Here is a 26,350-nt window from a genome sequence, read left to right as displayed (position 1 = left end):
TTTCTTGGGCTGTGTCTCCATGCCCCCTATTAAGGGGCTTGGTTCTGTGGGAACCAGTTTTTCAGGCTTTTGTTCTCTGGAGGTTTTTGGGTTTTGGCAGCTTTTTGTGGCTTTTTGGAGGGTCTGAGCAAAGTAAACTGTCCACACCTACACCTGCACTCAGAGAGAAACCTCAGTCTGCTCCCCTCTAGATGGTCCAGAGCATGCAGACTACCCCTCTGCAAACTCCGCTGAACACCGCAACCTCCCATAGGCTGTGCACACCCCCAGCCACCATCTCAGTTTTTGCCAGAGGCCCCTGCTTTTCTCTGCACCCCCATGCCACTAAAACCAAGTGATATTGGTCCAGGTGAGCCCAATCCCAGTGACTGTCATAGCTGGGACTGCTCTCTGGAGCCCACACCCATGCCAGGTGCACACAGACCAGTGGCACAGGTCGCGGAAGGCTGTGGGCCCAGGAACCCCCAGCTAGAGCCTCCACTGGGCTATCTCAGGTGCAGGTGGGGTGCTCTCAGACCCAGAGCCCACACAGGTCATAGAAGGCTGTGGGCCCAGGGACCTCCAGCTGGAGCCCCTGCTGGGCTCTCTCAGGCACAGGTTGGCACCATTTGTGACCACCCTGGGACTGTGGGCTTAGATCCATACCTGTAGCTGCCTGATTCCACCAATTGCCTCAGAAGACCCTTCGTTCTTTTTGCGTGCTTTTAACCAGACCCCAAGTTAATACTGGTCCCCAAGCACAGGACACCTTTGTATTGGGGTATTACTTTTCAATGGGTTGCTCTGGTGGCTCCCTCCCCTTTCTGTTTATCCTCTGACATCAGTCCAAGTGCTCCCACTCCACTCTACCTCCCCACTGTTGATCTTCTGCCCCCATAGAGATCTAGAAGTGTATAATCTTACCTCTGAGGCTGATTTCATGGGTGTTCAGGGTGTTCTGGTAGATATTTGGCTCAATTCAGAGGGCCAGTTGAAACAGGGTCTCCTACTTCTCCACCATCCTGCCCCTCCCTCAGTAAGAATGTTTTTATTACTTAAGTGGTGTTGGGTAAATCACATGACTACCTAGAGAGAGAAATAAAGCCGTATTCCTATCTTACACACACACACACACACACACACACACACACACACACGATTGAATAGACTAAATTTCTATAAAGGAAATAAATCCATTAAGTCAATAGGAGAAGACTCAATGTTTTTCTCAACTCAGGTGAATAAGTCTTTCTTACTTAAGATCCAAAAATCACATACACTGAAGGGAAAGATTTATAGCTTTGACCCATTCAGAATTTGTAATTTCTGTTTAGCAAAGTTAAATTTAACATATGGATGACAAATTGAGTTCTGCTTTTTCCAGTATCTAGAATATACAAAGAACTCCTGAAAATCATCAAGGATAAGAGCAACAATCCAGAGGCGGGACGGGGAGGGTGGAGCAAGACACAGGGGAGAGCTTTTCAGATAGAAATCCAGGCAGAATACCTACTAGCAGAGTAAGTATATGCTTAATCTCACTAGTAATTTGAGATTTACAAACTTAACATCATATTTCCATATTGACATCAGATGAATGAAAATTAGAAAACTTGTTAATGTTAAATGTTATTGAGCATTTAAGGAGATGCAAGCCCTTGTTGACTTTGGGCACTGAAAACTGGGGGAGTTATCTGGAGGCTAATCCTGCAAAATTATGTATGTATGTACCTTCTTACCTGGCCATTTTCCACAGGGGCATATACCCTGAAGAAAGTGTCAGTGATGTACACAGAGATTGATACAAAGATATTCAGTCTTAGTTATATGAGTGAGGAGCTGGAGACAACATGGGTAGTCATCCTTACAGAAATGGATAACAATGTATTTGTACATGGTACAGAACTAGGCAGCAGTAATGAAGTAATGAATTAGATTTACATATGTCAACATATGTATGGCTAATAAAACAAAGCAATATTTGCGTTCATCACATGCACACCAAATAATATCACATATATACGTAAGTGAAGTATAAAAATGGTTTGAAAGGACTTTCTTTAAATACAATGTGTGTACATTGTGATGGTCAGGGTAAAGAGTAGAATGAGAATGAAGATAATGGATGAAGGAGGAAATTAATAATCACATAAATAAAGAGCAAATAAATGAAGGAATAAATGAAATAACAACACAAATGGGGATTTGCAGAGAAGACTGGTGGTGCATGTGCCAAAGACTGAGTAATATGGTTGAGTTTACTTTTTCATTTGTGACCTTACAGAGTAAAACTAGGTAAAAATTAGAGGCCAGTGATTAAAAGAGTTTCTAGAGAAACTCAGAGCCCAGTTGGAGAGTTGGGTAAAATACCTACAGAAATGACTGTTATTCTCAGGAGGACAGTAATCTTGCCACCCAGATGAACATTACTATACAATATGACAGAAAATCTATTCAAGGAAAACAAGACTTTGACCTTTTAGTGATCTTCCAGGGAAAAACGTTTTTTCTATATCCCATTACCACTGAGATTGATGATTCAGGCTTAAGGTCCAAGATCTCTGATCATGTGCTTGGGTTACATAACAGACTAGAGACTGATGGAGGGCTTCTGGGCACCCAAATCCAACCAGCTTGTATGTCATCTAAAGCAAAACTTTTGCTTGATTGATTGTGGATTGAATTGTTGATTGAACAGCCCTTTTTGTGCTGTGTCATGTTACAGTGTGATGGCTGAGGACAAAGAGGCAGGAGAATGAAGTGCCTGAGTCCATGTTGGAAACTAATAGTTATGAAGGCCTCTCTGTGTGCTGGGGGCCTAGGTGAGCTCTATAAATTAATCTTCATGACAAATACAGTAGCCAAATATTCCTCTCTTACATATTACAGATGAGATAAAGAGAGGTGATGTAAGTTGCACAAGGTCATCTGGTAAAAAACAGGCTCTGGTTCAAACACAAATATTTCTGATATATATAGCGCTTTACCTTCATCTCTAAAAGGCTAAAACTGCACTTTGTTTTCCACATGGACTCTTCCGGAGCTAAGATTTTATCATTTTACTAGGCATGCACTCATAGGGTTTCTCACTGCTCCCATGATAACCTGCTACATCCACAGCCTCCACTGAAAGAACAGCTGAGGTAATTCTCAGTCCTCGCTGATAGACTACTGACCTGTGAAGACCTGAGGTAACCACTCCAAAAGTCAGTGGCCTAAGGTGAAAATATTTTCCTTGTCAGGTATTATGGATATCAATTGAGTGAGGTAGTCTTCTCTAAAATTTGAAGTAGGAGATTTGCCTTGATAAACAAAGGAACGCTGATCCACAAAGGGAGGAGTGTGCAAATAGCATCTAGCTGAGTGTTGCATGAGTGGAACCCTGAAGTGAAGGCCCCTGGATTCCTACCACTGAGGGTTGGAGCAGTGTTGGTGTTGGGATGCCTTTTGATTCAAGTATTCCTGGTGGGCAACTCAGGGTTCCTCGTCTTTTTATGAGGCATGGCTGTTGGGTGCTACAGCTAAGATTCCTGTTTTCTATTTTCTTAAATTAATTCTTTTTTTTTTAAAGATTTTATTTATTTATTTGACAGAGAGAGATCAGAAGTAGGCAGAGAGACAGAGAGAGAGAGAGAGAGAGAGGAGGAAGCAGGCTCCCCGCCGGGCAGAGAGCCGGATGCGGGACTTGATCCCAGGATCCTGAGATCATGACCCAAGCCGAAGGCAGAGGCTTAACCCACTGAGCCACCCAGGTGCCCTTCTTAAATTAATTCTTAAGATATACTCTCAATCACATGATGTATTGTGAACAAGTTTGTTCCATGAAGAAAAATAACCCAACTGAATTATTGTTTTGTTTTCTTAACTTTTAGAGAGTGACATTGAACTTTAACTAAACAGACCTAAGTGTAAGAAGAGAGAACTAGAGGGTGCATTTCACATTTGAGTTCCAAATGGCTACAAGCCACGCATGGGGAGGAGCCATGTGCTTTAACATGACTTGTGGAGGCAAAGTTGGGGGGAGTGAGATTCTGGCTTAGAGGTGTCACTAAATCAGGGTCCAGGAAGAGTGTTAGGTAAGAAACAGAAGTGAAAAGGGCAATTGTGTGATGCGAATGGGAGCTACTGAAGGCTGAGATGACATCTCAGGGTATATGTGGGGAAGTACTCAGAGATCTATGTGGTTGACATAAATCACGGTGGTGGTTTATTTATAAGCCCTGGTTAGGAAGCTGAAGAGAAGTCATTCCAGGAAATCCAGAAAGAAAATAAATTAAGTCAGAATGCCGTGATCACAAGTGGAGTGACCATCCATATTAGTTTGCCTAGAGCTGCAAGATTTCTTTGGATATGGGATTTTCAGTGCTAAAAGCAGAAGAGTCCTGGGCAAATGGGGATGCTTGGTCAACTCTAGAACTTGCAATTGACAGAAAGTCACCATTTGAGCAAAAATCAGTGATTAGTTGACTCACAGGTGAAACCATGGAGAAGAAAATTCTACAACCCAGTATAAAAAATTGCAGGAGAGGTTTATGCAATTCTGGGAGTTCACGACTTGACCTTCCAGGGATGTTATCTCTTATCAGCATGAGTAGCTCTTGAAAATTATCCAGCCTAGGCTTCCCTCAGCTATTCTCATGAGAATTTCCTAGAGATCTCACTGGTCTGGATTTGGGATTTGGTTTCAATAATTTTTTAAAGGGATTATTTGTTTCTTATTTGAAACCACTGCTTTTCATGAATAACAGAATAAATCCGCAGTTCCCCAAATCACTTCCCAGTGCAATCATCTGGAGAGTGAAAAAAAATACCAATGCCAGTATCCTACCACTCAAAGATCATGGTTTAGCTGGTCTGGGGATAGCCAGGGCTTTTGGACCTGTTAAAGATCAGCAGGTGATTCTAATCTGCAGACAAATTTGTGATCCATTCCCGTATCTTTTCCCAGAATAGCCCTGGGATTTGAGCAAGGGAAGAGTAAAGATTTGTACACAATTTAGTCTTAGATAAATCAACATGGAACCTTAATAAATCCTGTCAGTTGGTTGAATATCTGCTATTGTTATCCTGTTAGGACAAAAGGTATTTTGCTGACAACTGGGATGGGATGCTGACCAGATTGAGCCAAATAAAAGCTGACTGCTCAAGGAATCTCTAACTTCCCTCCTGCTGGTCTGCCCAAGGCTTCTGTCTGATGTGCCATTCAAGTCCTGGCTCTAGCATGTATCACTTGACCTTTGATGTGAAATCATTCTCAGCTTTGGTCTCCTCAACCCTAAAATGGGGGATAATACCACATAATTTAGATAGTAACGTGTATAAGCAGCTGATAAGTGGTTAATACACAATAAAGCATTTGTATTCCCCTCCTTCTCACAACATTGAATATTTAAGTTGCCCCAGGGATTTCCTTTCATAATGGGTAGTGGCAGACAAATATTCTCAATCTGCAAGCATATTCACAGCTTGTATGAGCACTCCTCCAGCATTTACAGATGCATCTTTGAGACATTATGACTCTCTGTGACTCAATTTCTCAGGATTTGTGAATTTGCCATCACAGAATGTTTGAATAAAAGCTGAACTTTTCAGAGAGAACAACTGTGAGATTCCACAGTTGTGATTCTAATATTGTGCTAATGCAAATCTAGGCCTGCATTCGAATGTAGTTTTCAAATATCATGACTTAGCGGATTTCAGACTCCATGATTCATAGATGTTCAAAGCCCATGACCCACTGATTCTCTGATATTATGACACTGATTTTCTATTTCAGTGATCCATAAATAGAAAGCACAAATCTTTTTTTTTTAAGATTTTATTTATTTATGTGAGAGACGGAGATCACAAGTAGGCAGAGAAGCAGGCTGAGAGAGAGGAGGAAGAAGGCTCCCTGCTGAGCAGAGAGCCCCATGTGGGCTCGATCCCAGGACCCCCGGATCATGACCTGAGCCGAAGGCAGAGGCTTTAATCCACTGAGCCACCCAGGTACCCCGAAAGCATAAATCTTAATCTATAACAACTATGCAAAGAATATTCATCCTAAAGATAGTCTCAATTTGACTTATCAAAAAGAAAGTAAATAAATAATAAATACATAAATAAATAAAATCACTAGTGATTGAGGAGATCACAACCAGCACCACATAAATACAAACACTTATAAGAGAATATTATGAAAAACTATATAACAACAAATTGGGCAACCTGGAAGGAATGGATAAATTCCTAGAAATATATAAACTATGAAAACTGAAACTGGAAGAAACAGAAAATTTAAACAGACCAATAACCAACAATGAAATTGAATCAGTAATCAAAGATCTCCCAACAAACGAGAGTCCAGGACCAGGTGGTTTCCTGGGGGAATTCTACCAAACATTTAAAAAAGAGTTAATACCTATTTCTCTCGAACTGTCCCAAAAAATAGAAGGGACAGGAAAACCAAACTCATTCTATGAGGCCAGCATTACCTTGATTCTAAAACCAGACAAAGACCCTTCTAAAAAGGAGAACTATAGGCCAATATCCCTGATGAGCATGGATGCAAAAAATTATCAACAAGATACCAGCAAATCAAATCCAGCAGTACATTAAAGGAATTATTCGTCACAATCAATTGAGATTTATTTTTGGGCTGCAGGGGTAGTTCAATATTCACAAATCAATCAATGTGATATACCACATTAATAATGGAAAGCATATTAATAAAGGAAAGAACCATATGATCCTCTCAATTGATACAGAAAAAGCATTTGACAAAATACAACATCCATTCTTAATAAAAAACCCTGAACAAAGTAGAGATAGAGGAAACATATCTCAACATCATAAAGACCCTATACAGAAGACCTACAGCTAATATCATCCTTGATGGGGAAAAAATGAGCATTCCTCTAAAGTCAGGAACAAGACAGGATGTCTACTCTCACCACTGTTATTTAACATAATACTGAAGTCCTAGCCTCAGCAATCAGAAAACAAAAAGAAATAAGAGACATCTAAATCAGCAAGGAAGAAGTCAAACTTGTACTATTTGAAGAGGACATGATATTCTCTACATAAAAAACAAGAAAGTCTTCACAAAAAATTCCTAGAACTGATAAGCAAATTCAGTAAAGTCACAGGATACAAAAATCGATGTGCAGAAATCTGTCCCATTCCCATACATTGAACAAGGAAGGAGCAGAAAGAGAAATCAAGGAATCTCTCCCATTTACAACACATCCAAAAGCATAAAATACCTAGGAATAAACCTAACAAAAAGTAAAATATCTGTATGCTGAAAACTATTGAATATGGCACAAAGAAAACATTCCATGCTCATGTATTGGAAGAACAAACATTGTTAAAATGTCTCTACTACCCAAAGCAACTTACACATTTAATGAAATCCCTATCAAAATACCACCAGCATTTTTTTCACAGAGATAGAACAAATGATCCTAAAATTTGTATGGATGGAATGACAAAAGACCCTGAATAGACAAAGAAAAAGAAAAAGAAAACCAAAGGTGGAGGCATCGCAATTACGGACTTCAAGCTATAGTAAAAGCTGTAGTGATCAAGACAGTATGGTACTGGCACAAAATCAGACACATAGATCAATGGAACAGAATAGAAAACCCAGAAATAGATCCATAGCAATATGGTCAACTAATCTTCAACAAAGCAGAAAAGACAGGCACTTCAACAGATGGTGTTGGATGGTTGGTGGGAATGTAAGTTGGTGCAGCCACTTTGGAAAACAGTGTGGAAATTTCTTAAGAAATAATAGAGGGGCACCTGGGTGGCTCAGTGGGTTAAAGCCTCTGCTTTCAGCTCGGGTCATGGTCCTGTGGTCCTGGGATCAAGTCCCGCATCGGGCTTTCTGCTCAGCGGGGAGACTGCTTCCCTCTCTCTCTGCCTGCTTCTCTGCATACTTGTGATCTCTGTCTGTCAAATAAATAAATAAAATCCTAAAAAAAAATAAAAGAAATAATAGAGCTACCCTATGACCCTGCAATTGCACTACTGGGTATTTACCCCAAAGATACAGATCTGGTGAAAAGAAGGGCCATCTGTACCCTAATGTTCATAGCAGCAATGACCACAATCACCAAACTGTGGAAAGAGCCTAGATGCCTTTCAACAGACTAATGGATAAAGAAGATATGGTCCATATATACGATGGAATATTATGTGTCCATCAGAAAGGATGAATACTGAACTTTTGTATCAACATGGACAGGACTGGAGGAGATTATGCTGAGTGAAATAAGTGAAGCAGAGAAAGTCAATTGTCATACGGTTTCAGTTGTGGAGCATAAGGAATAACATGGAGGACACTAGGAGAAGGAAAGGAAAAGTGAATTAGGGGAAATGGGCGGGGGTGGAATGAACCACAAGAGACTGTGGACTCTGAGGAACAAACTGAAGGTTTTGGAGGGGAGGCGGGTGGGGGATTAGGTTAGCCTGGTGGTGGGTATTAAGGAGGGCACGCATTGCATGGAGCCCTGGGTGTGGTGCATAAACAATGAATCTTGCAACACTGAAAAAATAAAATAAAATTTTTAAAAAGCAAATGGTGTTGGAAAAAATGGACAACATGCAGAAGAATGAAACTGGACTATTTTTTATACCATATGCCCAAATAAATTCAAAACGAGTGAAAGACCTAAATATGAGACAAGAAACCATCAAAACCCTAGAGGGGAACACAGGCAGCCACCTCTTTGACATCTACCATAGCAATAGCTTCCTAGATACCTCTCCTGGAAGCAAGGGAAACAAAAGCAAAAATGAACTACTGGTATTTCATCAAGATAAAAAGTTTCTGTACAATGAAGGAAACAATAATCAAATCCAGAAGACACCCTTCAGAATGGGAGAAGATATTTTCAAATGACAAATCTGATAAAGGGTTAGTATCCAAAATCTAAAAAGAATTTACCAAATCAACACCCCCCAAATCCCAAATAATCCAGCTAAGAAATGGGCAGAAGACCTGAATATGTATTTTTCCAAAGAAGACATACAGATGGCTAACAAACACAGGAAACGTTGCTCAACATCACTCATTATCAGGGAAATACAAATCAAAACCACAATGAGATATCACCTCACACCTGTCAGGATGGCTAAAATGGATAACACAGGAAACAACAGATGTTGGCAAGGATGCAGAGAAAAGGGAACACTTTTACACCGTTGGTGGGAATGCAAACTGGTTCAGCCACTTTGGAAAACAGTACGGAGTTTCCTCAAAAAGTTAAAAATAGGACTACTCTATGATCCAGCATTTGCACTACTAGGTGTTTGCCCAAAAGATACAAAAATGCTGATTTGAAGGGGCACATTCACTGCAATGTTTATAGCAGTATTATCAATAATACCCAAATTATGGAAAGAACCCACATGTCCATTGACTGATTAATGGACAAAGAAGAGGTGGTATATATGTACATTGTGTGTATATATCCCATTATATATAATGCAATATTACTCAGCCATAAAAAAGAATGAAATCTTTAGATTTATCAGGGAATTATCATATGGTTTTGCTTATTTGCGGAACATAAGGAATAGCATGGAGGACATTAGGAGAAGGAAGGGGGAAATAGAAGGGGGGAATTGGAGTGGGAAACTATGGACTCCAGGAAACAAACTGAGGGTTTCAGAAAGGAGGGGGATGGGGAGATGGGTGAGCCTGGTGATGGGTATTAAGGAGGGCACAGATTTCATGGAGCACTGGGTGTTAAAAGCAAACAATGAATCATAGAACACTACACTTAAAAATGAGGAGGTACTGTATGGTAACTAACCATAACATAATTTTAAAATTAAAATTATTTTAATTAATTATTAAATTTAATTTAATTATAATTGTCATATTATTTTAATTTAATCATTTAATCAACTGCTTGATTAATTGAAATATGTTGATTTAAATATTTTAAAAGTGATTTTAAGAATGTGTTTTTTATTTTAAGATGAAACAGGAAACCAGACCAAAATCCATGTATAGGTTAATGAATTAAGATTATAAAGTGAATACCCTTGTAACAACCAACCGAGGTCAAAAACTAGACTTTCAATGTAACCCTAAAAGCCCTTTCTCATGCTTCAAACCACAGCCTCTCCTTTCCTGTAAATGTAACTCTGCTGACTTTTGTAGTAGGAACTCCTTGTATTTCTTCATGATTTTACTATCCAAGTGTGTATACTTAGTGAAGTATCACCATATATATTTTGCTTAACTTAGTTATTTAATTTTCATTCAATCTAGATACCATTTTTCTATCCATTCCTTTTTCTTCTTTCTTCCTTTCTTTCTTTCTCTCTCTCTCTTTCTTTCTTTCTTTTTCTTTCTTCTCTCCCCATTTGCTCCTTTCCTTTCCATTTATCTTTTGAAGAACAAGTACTTTTACCTGTAGATTTTCTTATTGCCTGGATTACAAACTCATTGTGCAGCCCAGCATGTTTCCCTGCCCTATTTCCTGCAAACTAACAGTTGGATCTAGAAATCTAGACAGACTCAGGTTCAATCCTTTCAACAAAACTATAGGTTGTGTGTTGTGACCTTTCACCAAGAAGCATGATGTGGCTGGCTTTCACTCTTTTGATCTCACGAAGGGAATGATACTAAGTGCCTAGATTCCTGAATTGCTGGAGTGTTGTAAAAAGCTAATATACTTATTTTGTCACTTTGTTTCCATTTAGTCTTTTAAATTTATTAAGGTCTATTTTATGGTGCAAAGTATGGTTTACCATGATGGATGTCCTGTGTAAGCTTGTGCAGATTGTGTATTCTGTTATAGTTAGATGAAGTATTCTATAAATGTCAATTAGATCCAATTGATTGATATGCTGCTGTTTGGTTTAACTATGTCCTTACTGATTTTCTGCCTGCTGGATCTCCAATTACTGGTAGAAGGGTGTTGAGGTCTCCTTTGAGAATAATGGATTCATTGGTTTCTCTATCAGGTTTTGCCTCATATATTTTGACACTGTTGTTAGACACACACTAAGGATTGTGATGTCTTCTTGGTAAATTAATCAATTTGTCATGATGTAATGCCTCTTTGTATTGCTGGTAATTGTCCTCGTTCTGAAGTCTGATATGTCTGAAATTCATATAGCTACTCCAGCTTCCTTCTGATCAGGGGTATACTATGGTCTATCTTTCTCTATATCTTTATATTTACCCTGTGTCTTTATATTTAAGATGGGTTTCTTGTAAACAATATGTATCATTGGGTGTTGTTTTCTGATCCATTCTGATACTCTGTATTTTAATTGGTGTATTTAGATCACTGATGTTTAAAGTGATAATTGATGAAGTTGGAATTCTACCTACCATATCTGTTACTGTTTTCTATTTATTGCTCTTGTTTTTGTTTTTCTCTGCCATTACTATAGTGGGTCTTCCAATTTTAACTGAAAATCTTATACAATTCATCTATTTCTCCTTGGAGCTCTCAGTTTTTGCATCATATATTTCAATTTCTCTTTGTCTGTTAGCATATTAGTTATACTTTTTAAATGTTTTCTGCATTGCCCTTAAGTTTACAATATACATTTATGACTAATCCAAGTCCACCTTCAAATACACTATACCTCTCCAAGGGTTTTAGAGCATTTGCAATCCCTCCCTCCCATCTCTTATAAAATTTCTGTCATTCATTTCCTTATCTCTATGCTATAGTCACACAATTAATTGTTACTTACTATAAATACTTTGAGAAAAACTGTTAAGAACAAAAAAAAAATAAAATGTTTTATTTTACCCTTGTTTATCCTTTCTGTAATGTTACTTCTTTGTTTATGTGGATCCAAGTTTCTGACCTATATCATTTTCCTTTTCTCTAAATAACCTCTTTTAACATTTCTTACAAGAGTCCCTTAGTTCTTATTTTTCTGTGAAAGCCTTTATTTCTCCTTAATTTTTTAAATTTTCTGATCTTTTTAAATTTTTTAAATTATTAACATATAATGTATTATTTGTTTCAGGGGTATAGGTCTGTGATTCATCCGTTTTATACAATATACAACACTCCCCCAAAAACATACCCTCCCCAGTGTCCATCACCCAACCACCCCACCCCTCCTGCCCCCCTCCACTCCAGTAACCCTGAGTTTGTTTCCTGAGATTAAGAGTCTTTTATGGTTTGTCTCCCTCTCTGGTTTCTTCTTGTTTCATTTTTCTCTCTCTTCCCCTATAATCCTCTGCCTTGTTTATCAAATTCCACATATCAGTGAGATCATATGGTAATTATCTTTTTCTAATTGACTTATTTTGTTTAGCATAACATCCTCTAGTTTCATCCATGTCATTGCAAATGGTAAGATTTCATTTTCTGATTGCTGCATAATATTCACTCATATATATATGAATATATATTTTCATATATATATATACACACATACATACAAGTACACACATATGTGAACAGAACAAGGACCTGGTCCTTGTTCTGTTGTCTGATTTGTCTGAAATTCATATAGCTACTCCAGCTTCCTTCTGATCAGGGGTATATTATGGTATGTATGTATACATATATATCACATCTTCATATCATATCATATATATCACATCTTCTTTATCCATTCATCTGTTGATGGACACCAGGGCTTTTTCCATAGATTGGCTATTGTGGACATTACTGATATAAACATTGGGGTGCGTGTGCCCCTTCAGATTACTACATTTGTATTTTTGGGGTAAATACCTAGTAGTACAATTGCTGGGTTGTAGGGTAACTCTATTTTCAATTTTTTGAGGAACCTCCATACTGTTTTTCAGAATGGCTGCACCAGCTTGCATTCCCACCAACAGTGTAAGAGGGTTCCCCTTTCTCTACATCCTCGCCAACATCTGTCATTTCCTGACTTGTTAATTTTAGCCATTCTGACTAGTGTGAGATGGTATCTCATTGTGGTTTTGATTTGTATATCCCTGATGATGAGTGATGTTGAGCATTTTTCATGTGCCTGTTGTCCATTTGGTTGTCTTCTTTGCAGAAATGTCTGTCCATGTCTTCTGCCCATTTCCTGATTGGATTATTTGTTCCTTGGGGGTTGAGTTTGATAAGTTATTTATAGATTTTTGATAACAGCCCATTACCTGACATGTCATTGGCAAATACCTTCTTCCATTCTGTTGGTTGTCTTTTGGTTTTGTTGACTGTTTCCATTGCTGTGCAAACGCTTTTGATCCTGATGAAGTTCCAATAGTTCATTTTTGCCCTTGCTTCCCTTGCCTTTAGTGATCTGTTCAGGAAGAAGGTGTTGTGGCCAAGGTCGAAGAGGTTGCTGCCTGTGTTATCCTCAAGGATTTTAATGGATTCCTTTCTCACATTGAGGTCTTTCATCCCTTTTGATCTGTTTTTGTATACAGTGTAAGGAAGTGGTCCAGTTTCATTCTTCAGCATGTGGTGTCCAATTTTCCCAACATCATTTGTTGAAGAGACTGTCTTTTCCATTGAACATTCTTTCCTGCTTTGTTAAGAAGATGAGTTGAAGATTAGTTGACCGTAGAGTTGAGAGTCCATTTCTGAGTTCTCTATTCTGTTCCATTGATCTATATGTCCTTAACTTTTGAAAGCTAATTACTCTGGGTACAGAATTCTAGTCTGATGTTTTTTTTTCAACACCTTTAATATCGTATTCCACTTTCTTCTTGTTTGCCTGGTTTCTAAAGAGAAGTTGTTTATAATTCTTACCTTAGATTTTTCCATAGCTAAGGGTGTTTTTGTATGCTTGTTTGCTTTTATCTTGGGCTTCTTTCAAGATTTCTCTTTGTCTTTGAATTTCTGAAGTTTAATTATAATAAATCTAGGTGTAAGTTTTTTAGTATTTATCTGCATAGCATTCTCTGTGGTTTCTGGATCTGTGTTTTAGTATCTGTCATTGGTTTTTGAGACCTCTCAGCCATTATTACTTCAATCTTGGTTTCTTTGTTCTTTTTTCCTCCTGATATCCCTGCATATGATATATATTTTGGAATTATCTAACATTTCCTAGATATTCTCTTCTATCTTTTAAAATTCCTTTTTTCTCTTTAAATTTCAGTTTTGGAAGTTTCTATTGACATATTTTTCAAACTTACTGATTCTTTCCTCAACTATGTGTCTAGTTTATTGATGAGTCCAAAGTATTCTTCATTTCTATTACAAGTGGTTTTTGTTTCTTGTATTTCCTTTCAATTCTGTCTTACAGTTTCCATCTCTCTGGTTATATTACCATCTGTTCTTGCATTTTGTCTGCTTTCATTAGGGGCTTTAGTATATTAATCATAGTTGCTTACATTCTCAGTCTGATTATTCCAATATTTGTGCCACATGTGTATCTGGTTCTAATGCTTGCTCTGTCTCTTCAAACAGTGTATCTTGTCTTTTAGAATGTATTGTAATTTTTTTGTTGCTGTTCTCAGTGAAAGCTAGACATGATACTAGGTAAAATGAACTGAGGTAAGTAGGCCTTTGCTGTGAGGTTTTATGTTTATCAAGTTAGGGTTTAGCTGTGCTTGCTGTAATATCCAGAGGCTATCATTTCCTCCAGTTTCCTTGTTTTTGTCTTTCCTATTGTCTTTTGGTATCCCTAGACACTTCTTCCTTTTTTTTTTTCTTTTTAAATATTTTATTATTTATTTATTTATTTGAAAGAGAGAGAGTAAGCAAGAAATACAGAGAGCATTAGCAGTGGTAGGGGGAGTCAAGGGGATGGACAGAGCAGGGGACCCAATGCAGGGCTTGATTCCAAGACCCTAGAATCATGACCAGAGCTGAAGGCAAACATTTAACTGACTGAGCCACCTGGGGTGTCCCTAGAGACTTCTTCTTAGGTAAGGTCTATAATAGGCAGTTCTTACACTTATAATCCTCTGTTATTATACAGGAACCCTATTGATGTAGTGGCAAGGTGTGAGGGAAACATTCTATAGTCCTACAATTACATCTCAGTCTTTTGGTGAGCTTGTGCCCCTGGAGTGTAATCTTTGTAAGTACTTTTCCATGGTTCCCACATTTTTTGGTGAGACAAAAAAGAAAGAGTACAATAGAGTTGGTTATTTACCTTCCTTCAAGTCAATTAGGTTCTGGAAAAACAATTTCTCCTAAGGCCAGGGCTTGTTAAGAAGAACAGAATGCTCTTGTCATATTTAAAATTTGCCTCCCTCTGCTGAAACCATGAGGGGATTTTTCTCCAATTCTCACTGTGAGAACCTGGTATATCTCCTGAAAGTAAAACTCATGAAGATATGTCCCCTCTATCCCAAACTGGGCTTTCTGAAGGTGGTTTTTTTTTTTTTAATGAGATATAATTGACATACAGTATTATGTTAGTCTAAGGTATACAACATAGTGATTTTACATTGCAAAATGATCACCACAATAGGTTAATTAACATCTGTCACTATACAAAATTAATGCAATATTATTGATTATATTCCTCATGTTATATATTACATAGTCTTTTTTTATTTTATAACTGGGAGTTTATACTTCTTGATCCCCTTCACCTGTTTTACACTCCATTATCCCCTTCAATCTAGGAACCACCAATCTCTTCTCTGTATCTGTGAGGGTGGGTTTTGTTTTATTTATTTTGTTTTTCAGATTCCATGTTAGTGAGACCATGTAGTATTTGTCTTTCTCTGATTTATTTCTCTTAGCATTATACCCTCAAGAGCCATACATGTTGTTGGAAATGACAATGTTTCATTCTTTTTTATAGCTGATTAATATTCCATTCTACATATATACCACATCTTCTTTTTTCATTCATCATTGATGAACACACAGGTTGTTTCCATATTTGGGATATTGTAAACAATGCTGCAGTGCACATAGGGGTGCATATATCTTTTCAAATTAGTGGTTTTGTTTTCTCTGGAGTGATACCCAGTAGTGGTATTGCTGGATCATATGGTAACTCTATTTCTACTTTATTGAGGAACATCCAGACTATTCTACACAGTGATGCACCAGCCTACTTTTACACTAGCATAGGGTTCCCTTTTCTTCACACCCTCAACAACACTTGTTACTTCTTCCCTTTTTTTATACTAGCCATCCTGACAGGTATAGGTTAATATGTCATTGTGGTTTTTATTTGCATTTTCCAGATAGTGATATCGAGCATCTTTTCATGTGCCTGTTGGTCTTCTGTATGTCTTCTTTGGAAAAATGTCTGTTCCAATCCTTTGCCCATTTTTTAATTGGATTGTTTTTCTGTTTGTCTGTGTGTTATTGAGTTGAGTGAGCTCTTTTTATATTTTGGATCTTAACACCTTATTGGATCTATAATTTGCAAATATCTTCTCCAATTCAGTAGGGTGCCCTTTCATTTTTGTCAATGGATTCCCTCTCTGTGTAGAAGCTTTTTAGTTCAATATGGTTTTACTTGTTTACTTTTGCTTTTGTTTCCCTTGTCTTTGGAGTCATATCCAAAAAATAATGCTACAATTATGTCAAGAAGTTAATCACGTATATTTTCCTCTAGGAGTTCTATGGCTTCAGGTCTTAGATTTAAGTCCTTATCTCATTTTGAGTTAATTTTTGTACATGATTTAAGATGATCCAGTTTAATTCTTTTGAAAGTTGTTATCCAGTTTTCCCAACAACATTTATTAAAGACACTGTCCTTTCCCCATTCTATCTTCTTGGTTCTTTTGCCATAAGTTGATTGATCATTGATTCATCTTCCAACTAGTAGATCTGTTCTGCTTCATCCAGTTTGCTGTTCAACCCTAGTGTATTATGCAGTTTAGTTATGACATTCCTCAACTCTGTGACTTCTGCTTGGTACTTTCTTATATTTTCTATCTCTTAGTTGAAGTTCTCACTGTGTTCATCCATTATTCTCCTGAGTTTGATAAACATCTCTATGATGATCATTTTGAATTCTTTATCAGGTAGATTACTTATCTCTCTATTAATAAGGTACTTTTTCTGAAATGTTTTCCTGTCCTCTCATTTGGAACATATTTCTCTGTTTCTTCATTTGCTTTACTTTCTGTGCTTGTTTCTATGTATTAGGCAAAACAGCTACCTTTTTTAGTCTTAAAGGAGTCTTGGCCCTGTGTAGGTGATGAAACTTCTTGTTCAAACTTACTCTAGCTCTTTGTTGTCTCTGGGACCTTTATGATTTTGTAAACCCTGAGTTTTTTTTTTTTTTTAAGACATAGCTATTTTATTTATTTATTTATTTATTTATTTATTATTTTATTTTATTTTATTTTATTTATTTGACACAGAGAGATCACAAGTAGGCAGAGAAGCGGGCAGAGGGGGAGGGGGAAGGAGGCCCTCTGCTGAACAGAGAGCCTGATGTGGGGATCGATCCCAGGACCCTGACACCATGACCTGAGCCGAAGGCAGAGTCTTAATAAATACACTGAGCCATCCAGGTGCCCCTAATCCCCCAGATTTATTCTTGATATATCTCTATTGTTGAGGTTGTGCAAAGACTTATCAGTGTTCTAAAGAAAAGAATAATAATACCTCATTTTAGAAAGAAACTTTTAAAGTGTGCAAATATATACAGTCCTACAGGATCATAATCCCTACTGGCCTCCAGACCAGGAATTCTGGAGATGTCCCCTGGGTGATAGCTGAAAAACTAGGGTTCCAGATGAGTGTAAAAGTTTCTTTCTGGGAGGTTTCATTGAGTTGTGGCAAGACCAAGGTGGTACATGAAGACGGTGGCTCCCTGCTTACATTCCCTGGGAAGGCCTAGGTGTGTGGGAAACTTAAAACCTGTCCCCCAGGCTGAAGCTCCAAGCTAAGTAAACAGGCCTTTTTCACAGGTGGACTGGAGCTGTGTTTCAATCTGCTGTTTGTGCAATGCCTTGATGGTAGTGGCATTCCAAAAACTGGCTTTATGATTAGTACATTCATGTGGAACTCAGGAATGCCAGGACCCTTGGCTACCAAGACCAGGCAATCAAATGGTGTCCTCTCTGTGAATTGCACACGCATTAGCTAGCCAGCTGGTGAGTGTACAGGGCAGGGCACATTCACTGGCTTCAAAAAGGCACCGTAAAATGTCTTGGCTGTGCATGTTCACAGGCTTTGGGAATGCAGAGCAGGGCAGTACCTTGTCTGTGTGCATATGCCAGCCATGGGCCAGGAGTGGGAGAATACCACACCATTCATGCTTGCCAGCTACAGCCAGTGAGTAGGGAAGTATCACAATCACATGTGCTTACTAACTTTAGGGAGCAGGAGAATGCCATGACAGTTTGTGGTCACCTGCCTCAACCAGGGAGGGGGAGGGTACAGCAACCATCATGCTCTATAGCTTCACCAAGGCAGTGAGATTGTGCCATGACCACTTGCCCCCACTGGTCTTAGCAAAACAGCAGAAGGGTGCTGCACCCAAACTCATCTATCTGTGCTAGCAAGGGTAGGTTAGAGTGCAAAAATGGCACCGGCCAGCTCTTCCATCTCTGGGGGAAATTTCAAATTCTCCTGCCCCTCCATCTTATGCTTTTAGATCGGCAAATGAATCTCCTTTACCTATAGTCTAGGCACTTTTCAAATGTCTGTTTCTTTGGGTGTTGTGGTGAGTGAGACCATATATAAGTCTCTTAAAGGGGAAATCCCAATTTTCTATAGCACTTTGGGTTCCTTGGTTATCTGTCCCATTGGTTTTACTAAGCTTGAGGTTTTGGGGGCTTGTCTCTTGCACAATTCCCAGGGGTTGGTATCTGATGTGGAGGACCAATTCCTTGATCCTCTGTAGCAGTGCCAGATTGGTGACATCTCCCCTTACTATGTGTCCCCATGTCAGGAGTGGAGTTTTGAGGGTACTGTGTTTCTGCTTCTTCTAGCCTTCTTGACATGGTCATTTTAGCTTTTGTTATGAAGAAGAAATTTCATGTAGTTTTGGGATGTTTTTCAGAGGGAAATGATTTCTATGTAGCTGTAGATTTGGTAAGTCTGTAGGATGAGATGAGTTCAGGATCTTCCTGCACTACCATCTTGTAGAAGTCCTCTTCCTGGAGTTTTTAACTCTCAAGCCTGTCTACACTGAGCTTCCAACAATTCATCTATTACCACTTGGATTTTCTATCCTGGTTTTAGCTCCAGTGGCAGTTTCTGCTCCTGGGTTTATGTTGTCACAATGTGAGCCTACATATTTGCCTGTTTGTCTCTGCAATTTGGGGGATTAAGTTTTCTCTGTGACCTTATTTTCTAATGAATTTAATAAGAGTCATTGATTTTTAGTTTGTTCCATTTTTTTTTCTTATTATGAAGATCAAAGAGATGACTTCCAAGCTCCTTTCATGCCAGACTGACCAGAAACTACGAGTCTTGTTTTCAGTTATTAGAATACTTTTATAAAGGGGCACCTGGGTGGCTCAGTGGGTTAAGCCTCTGCCTTCAACTCAGATCATGATCTCAGGCTCCTGGGATCAATCCCCACATCAGGCTCTCTGCTCAGCAGGGAACCTGCTTCCCCCTCTCTCCCTCTGCCTGCCTCTCTGCCTACTTGTGATCTCTCTCTCTGTCAAATAAATAAATAAAATCTTTTAAAAGAAGAATACTTTTACAAGGAGACATTTTCTCCAATTGTTATTTAATTATTCAGAGGGTGTAGATGATATAAGAATAGCAAAATAAACACTTATTTTTATTTTTATTTACTTAGATTTCCAGATAATTAGTAGTTTTCCTATCATTCAAATAAAGTGACCTAATAGTAATTTTAAGATAACTTAAGACTCAGAGAAATGTTGCAAAATCAGAAGAACATTACAGTACAGCCATCATCCAATTTTCCTTTTGTGTTAATGGCTTATATAAACATACACATTAATCAAAACTAAGAAATTAATATAGGTAAAAACTAATAACTGAGGTAAATTTGATTGGATTTCACCTTGTTTCTCTACTAATGTCTTTTTCTGTTCCAGATGTCCCTAGAATATCACATTGCATTTAGTTGTCATGCCTCTGTAGTCTTCTCTAATTTGGAATAATTTGTCCATTTATCCTTATCCTTCAGAACCTAGAAACTTCACATTCCTTTGAAAAGTACTGGATAGATATTTTTTAGAGTGTACCTCTCTTCTTACCTTACCTTTTCTTCTCATGATTATATTGAGTTTATAAATTAATGGGAAGGATACCACCAAGTGGGGTGCCCTTCTAGTACAGGGGATCAGGGGATGCCTGATGTCAATTATCTATTATTGGTTATATTAATCTTTATCACATGGCTAGTATAATATCCGCCAGAGATATTCAGTGCATACCTACCATTTTATTTCTTAAAATTAGTAGATATTTGGAGACAGATATGTAGAAAATTAAATAGTTTGTGCTTAAAATTTGTCTATTATTATTTATCAATGGATTTTGCCTGTGGCGATTATAGCTCTAGTATTCTAATAGGGATTTTTTTCATTTCTCCTTTTCATTTCTTCTGCATTTACTAATGGGAATTCTTATGTGGGTAAGAGTTATCTCATCTCCCTCATTTACATATCTACTTATTTATTTTTTCAGTTATACATTATATCAATATGAACTCATGAGTGTTTAATTTTTCAGGTTATATTTCAATACTATCATTATTTATCTTTAACTAAAGATGTTCATTGAGTGATCTTTGATCATTGTTCTTTGGACATTAAGAGGTCTTTTACATTAGCTTTTGCACTCTATGAAATGTCCCCATCTTTTGTTGTTTTTGTTTTGTTTAATTTTAATACCTCCTTACTAATTGCCACTAAAAGATGTTCTAGTATCATCATGAATTTTCCCTGCCTGGAATCAACCACATCTCCAAAGAGCCGTATGCCCCTGTTGTTGGAGAATGAAATTTATCTAGAAACTAAGACCTAAACACAAAGTGTGCTTAATGCTACTGGCATGACCTAACATCAAATTGCTCTCAATGGATAAAGAAAAAAAAGTGTGTATACTAGCTTATGCAAATATACATCTATATTTATTTTTATATTTATTTACCTGTGTGTATTTATTTAGGTAGATATATATGTATATGTATATGAGTGTATATATGTGTGTGTGTGTATATATATACTTATATATATGTGTGTATATATATAAGTATATACATATAAGTATATGTGATTAGATATATATTATATATGTACATACATATTACATATGTATATACATATATACATATATGTATACATATACATATACACATATACACATACATATAATATATGTATATATTATATATAAACATATATATGTATATATAATATATATGTATATGTATATATGTATAATATATATAATATATGTATAAATATATATACATATATATTAAGTATATATACATATATATAATATATGTATAAATATTATACATACATATTATATGTATTACATTTATTATATATAAAACTATATAATATATGTATATATTATACATTGTACATATATTATGTATAATATATAATATATAATATATATTACATATATAACATATTATGTATACACATATTACATATTATATGTGTTATATATTGCATATATCATATATAAACATATATAATATATGTATATATTATACATTATATATAATACATGTAATATATGTATAATATATATAATACATGTATATATATTATACATTGTACATATAATAGAGATATATACATATATACATATATTATATAAGTATAATATATGCGTTATAGGTATTATATATAATACATTATATATAATATATATATTATATGTATATACATATTATATACACATACATTATACATATATATGTATATATAATACATATGTAATATATATACATATATATGTATATATACGTTTATATGTATATATGTAATATATATTATATAATGTAATATAAACATATATAATATAAGCATATATAATATGTTTATAATATAAATAATATATAATATATAATATAATATAAATATATATAATGTGATATATACATATATCATTTAATATATAAACATATATAATATCAGCATATATTATATATAATATATAATATATACATATATATAATGTATATAATATGTATTACATATATTACATATATACATATATTACATACATACATATTACACATTACATATTAATATATATAACATATGTATATATATTATATATACAATATATTTATATTATATATACAATATATGTATACATACATGTATACATATATTGTATACATATACTTATATTGTATACATATGCATACATATATGTATACATACATATATGTATACATATATTGTATATATTATACATTATACATATATACATATAATATATGTATATATAATACACATGCAATATATGTATATATACATATATACGTATATATTAATATATATATTATATAGTATAATATAAACATATAATATAATATAAACATATATAATATAATATAAACATATATGATATATATAATATAAACATATATAATATAAACATATATTATACATACTATATATTATATATACATACATATTATGTATACTATATATATTACATATGTATATATATTATATAACAATATATGTATACATATATGTATACATATATTGTATACATATACATACATATATGTATACATATACATACATATATGTATACATATATTGGATATATAATATATACACACATATATAATATATATATTATATACACAATATGTATGTATATATAACATATATAATATATGTTGATATTATATACATTATATAATTGTTTATATTATTTTTGTTTATATACATTATATACATTATATTATTTTGTTTATATACATTATATACATTATATAAATTATATATTATATTTGTTTATATACATTATATAAATATTTATATTATATACATTATATAATATAAATATACATTGTATAATATTAACATTATAAATTAACATTAAATTAACATTAATATTTAATTAACATTAAATATTAACAATAATTAATAATTAACAATTAATAATTAACAATAAATATTAACATATAAATATTAAATTAACATTAACATTAAATTAACAGTAAATATACATTATATAATTGTTTATATTATTTTTGTTTATATACATTATATACATTATATTATTTTTGTTTATGTACATTATATGCATTATATACATTATATACATTATATATTATATTTGTTTATATACATCATAGAAATGTTTATATTATATACATTATATAATATGTATAATATATATACATTATATAATTATATAATTATATAATATTATATATAATATATTATATGAAATATATATATAATTATATATATAATTGTATGATATAATATGCAATATATATATTATAAACATATATAATATGTGTTTATATATGTATATATGCATATATACACACACATATATGTGTATATACACATATATGTGTATAAATGTACATATATGTATATATGTGTGTATATATACATATTTAAACATATATTATATATATTATATATTATATATACATATATTCATATATTATATATACATATATACATATACATACACATACACATACATGCATATATATTATATATACATATATGTATGTATTATATATATACAAATATATAATATATTATATAAATATATATTATATATACATATATTTGTTTATGTTTAAATGTATATAATATATATATTAATTATATATATAAAATAATATATAAATATATAAAAAGATACATTTATTTATATATGTATAAATATATAAATATATTTATATTTATATGTAACTATGTATGTATTTACTGTACATTTACTATGTATGTATTTACCTATATATGTGTGTGTATATATATATATTTACACATCCATGTTGAGCCTTTATCTTCAATGCATCATCAGAGAATTCATTCTAGACTTCCCTCTTGCGTTATTGTAATTTCTTTCTCCCACAGTGATAAATTCAGTTCTCATTCTCTATAATATATTTATTTATTTGTTCAATACTAGTGCACAAAGCAGTTTCAGAATTTTTGACCCAGTCCTTTTGGGAAACAAATATGCCAACAAGAGTACAGTGGGGTTTTTTTTGCAGTTCTTTTTCTCTTTAGCCATACAGTACTCAGTCAAACACTGCCTTTTAAACTTAGGTATGCTATTTTCTTCTTTTTTCACTTACTGTGCTTATATAATTCATTAATAATGTAGTTTAATTCATTTATCATAGTCTGGAGTCAACCTTTCCCCTATATCTTGGTTAATTTTTGAATATTACATGAATAAAATTCACTTTTTATGGAAATAGTTCTATAGATTTTGACAAATGAATAGTCTTGTGCTAACAGCAGATTTTCATATAAACTGTTTAGTATCAATTTCCTCATCTCAAAAGATCCTTCATATATATGGTCTCCCTTTCAATACAAGACAATTTCTGATATGTTTTAATTTTCTATAGTTCTTTGTAATTTCTGCAGTTTTCTATAGTTCTGCTTTTTCCAGTGTTACATAAGTTGAATTACACAAGAGGTCATTTCTTTAATCTTTCTTACTTCACTTAGCAAAATGTATTTAAGAATTAGCCATAATTTTGTATGCATGAATGGTTTATTTCTTTTCATTGCTAAAAAGTTTTATGCTAGATGGATTTATCATATTTTAATTATGCATTCACTATTTCAAGGACAGTCACATACAAGCTTTTGTGTGAACATAAATTTTTGTTTCTCTTGAATAGATACTTGGGAGTAAGACTTCGGGTCATGGAGTATGTGTAGGTTTAATTTTATGCAAAACTGCCCAATTATCCTCTTCAATTCAGGCACAGAGAGAGACATGCAGAAAAAATAAACAGGGCCCAATCTCAGCAAGCAATCTGTTCTTGGAAGCTTCTTTGTTCCTCTGGCGAAGACTGGTCTCCCTCACCCAGATATATCAAGGAAGAGAAGGTGCCATATAAACATGGAATTTCCATCCCTTACCAAAAACACCTGACTTCCTCACCTGTAGAAATATCTTCTGCCCCTCAGATATCGCCAGCAGACCACAGTGGAACCCTCAGAGCACCAGATAAACCGAACAGATAAAAATAACACTGTGAAGTCTCTGAACATTAAACTGTCATTGGAACTACAACCCATAAAAGTAGACTGGGATCCACATGCTAAACCTATACAGTGTGATAGCATGCCAACTAAGATAAAAGATTTAAATAGAACTCAGTGCCTCCTAATCTACTAGACACAATAGACAAAATACAGGTGAAAGTCACCTGTCATACCAAGAACGACCTTGAGTGAAAAAAGACAAACAACTGACAACAACAGCAAAATGAATCAGATGTTGGGGTTATTTGACAAGAATTTTTAAAGCAGTTGTCATAAAAACCCTTCAAAAATCAATCACAGTTTCTTTTGAAACGAATGGGGAAAAAATAGAATTTTTCAACAACAAAAAAAACCCCAAAGTTATAAAAAAATAACCAAATGGAAATTATAGAACTGAAAAATACACTTAAAGTGGGAAGAAGAAAAAAAAAAACCTCGCTGGATAAACTCAATAGTAAAATGGAAATTACAGAGAAGAGAATCAGTGAACTTGAAAACATATTAAAAAATTCACCAAATCTGAATAAACAGAGGAAAAATATGCTGAAAAAAAATAAGCAGAGTCACCGAGATCTACAAGAAAATAACAAAGAACATAACAATCATACCATTAAGGTCCCAGAGTAAACGAGAAAGATAATGCGGCAGAAAACACATTTGAAGGAAAAAAATTTCTGAACCTTGGCAAAAAATATAAACATACAGTGCCAAAAAGTTGAGAAAACCCACATGAAATAAAACCAAGATACATTTTAATGAAGTTCTAAAAATTAAAGAGAAAGATAAAAATCTTGAAAACAGCCAAAGAAAAAGAATAAATTATCAACAGGAACGCACCAATCATCAAAATTCTCATCAGAACCCAAATCGTGGAGATAGAAGGAAGCTAAAAAGTATTTTTCAAGTGCTGAAAGAAAAGAACTGTCAACCAAGAAGTCTGTATCTGATGAAACTATTCTTCAGGAGTGAAGAGAAAATGAAAACCCTCAGATGAGGGGAAAAATAAGAAACTGGTACTTGAAGACCTACCCATAAAAACTAACTAAAGGAAGTTCTTCAAACAGGAGGGAAATGATAAATGAAGATATTTTGGAGCATTGGTAGGGAAGAAGGAACAAAGGAAAAATAAAAATGTAGGTGTTATCAGACTGTTCTTTTCTTTATGGGTTTTGCATTTTATTTAATGATTGAAGCAAAAATTGTAACACCACCTAACTTTGCAGACAATGATGTTTAAAAATGGAGCTGATGAAAGAACCTAAATGCGATTGATGTTTCCAAACTTAACACTAAGTGGCAAAATGTTAAAAAAACAATAGACTG

The sequence above is a fragment of the Martes martes genome, assembly GCF_963455335.1.
Source record: "Martes martes genome assembly, chromosome: 7".
In the NCBI taxonomy this organism is placed as follows: domain Eukaryota; kingdom Metazoa; phylum Chordata; class Mammalia; order Carnivora; family Mustelidae; genus Martes; species Martes martes.
Note: the sequence above shows the minus strand (reverse complement) of the source record.